Here is a 1,863-nt window from a genome sequence, read left to right as displayed (position 1 = left end):
GACCAGCAGAAAAACAAAACAACACTGAGTGCACTGTTTATATTCATGTGTGTTTGTCTGTGCACACAAAACAGAGCATTGAAAATGCATTGTTAATGTCACTCAATAGAGGTGGATGCATCTAGTCTGACATCTTCAGACCACACCGACCTCATTTATGAGCGTGCTTTCAGCTACAGACCACACTTACTCAGAGGGACTTATTGGACCTCTTCACCTATACCCAGGTGGGCTGGGTAAAGAAAGACATTTCATCACTTTAAAAGAGGAGGGTGGGGGGCAAATTTTATCAGCAGATCTAAGATCCAATGACAAGCAGTGAAGCGAGGCGACTTGGGTCCTGGCAAAGCACTCCATACAGGCCTGATACTCCCTGGGGCTTCGCTCTCCATGTGTGGTCCCTCTCTGTTTCTCTCAGGGCCTGTGTGCCTCCATGCACATGGACAATATGACAACACTGACGGCCCAAGATGAGCCAAGACAAGAAAAACAATCAAGCCAGGGCTGTGAGAGCTTGATTTTCACTGCCGTCCACTCCCTATCTGAAAGCGGCCGACAAACACGCATATACAGGATCTTCTCTTTTTTCCACACTCAGCTTGGTAATGTAGCTTAATGGAGTGATGGTAAAGATCCAAATAAAACATGCCCCCCCTTCTTTTACGTCCTCCATATGCTTTGATTTCAGTGCTCTGAAAGGAGGGAAAATGATTCATGCTGTTGGCGTGCGCAGTGGAGCTGCAGCTGGACGCTGCACCTGCAACTCCCAAATCTGGGAAAACAAGCTCCCGGGAGCAAGAGGAGAGAAACGGGCCGGGCTTCACACACACACATATACATGCAGAATACCTCGTCACCATTCAAGGGCTAACTGATTACTTTGTACACAGAAGAGCAGCTTAAACTCTCTGGTTTATAGAAATTACATTGATACATTAATTAAAACAGCCACAAGTGAAGGAGGCATCATCACCTTCGTGATTCAAGCCAATACAAAGCAGCTTTTATTTTAAAAGCTTTACTATCCAAAAAAAAAAAAAAAGTGACATTTCGGCTTTCATGATTTGTTGGGCTGTTTATTAACTAAAGTGGAATGCCAAAACAGCACTAGATCAAAAAGCCACACTATTAGAGATCTTTACGGTCTTCTTTTGTGACTGTTGCCCCCAAAAGTGAATTCTCCACAGTTACATACACATATGTAAAGCCATTCCACACAATACCCCTGTACATAAACAAACATACCAGGAATAACGACACCATTACTTCTCAATCCTCAGAGACATGTAGATTGATAGTGTTGTTAGGAAGTGGTTTTAAAGCATATTTTGTTTTGCAGTAAATTTCAAAAGAAAAATTAGTCTTCAATGTTGCGAAACATCGCTAGTTATAATTCACCCAAAAATGAAAATATCCTAGGACATTTTTCTTTACAAATCCTTGTTTTGTACTATTAATTTGTGTTTTGTTTTGTTCTCTCATCTGCATTTCCACGTTTGTCACTTCTCACCGGAGCTTACACTACACCTATGTCAGGGTTCCCAAATCTTGCCCTGGAGGGCCAATGCACTGCAGAGCTTAGCTCCAGCCCTGATCAAACTCACTTACCTGTGATTCTGCAGAAAAGTGGATCTCGTGGGCCAGATTTGAGGATCCCTGTCCTACGTCATCTGATGACAGTTAGCGGAAGCTAGGTTTATAAAGTTTTAAATATGGATCTTTTTATTACACAAATGCATTGATTCGCTTCAGAAGGCCTTTATTAACCCCCCAGTGTGGAGCACTTTTATGATGGATGGATGAACTTTAGTTAGCTTTAAAATATCGACCCCCATTGACTTGGAAGAGCCAGGACATTTTCTC

The sequence above is a fragment of the Cyprinus carpio genome, chromosome B4, assembly GCF_018340385.1.
Source record: "Cyprinus carpio isolate SPL01 chromosome B4, ASM1834038v1, whole genome shotgun sequence".
Classification (NCBI taxonomy): Eukaryota; Metazoa; Chordata; class Actinopteri; order Cypriniformes; family Cyprinidae; genus Cyprinus; species Cyprinus carpio.
Note: the sequence above shows the minus strand (reverse complement) of the source record.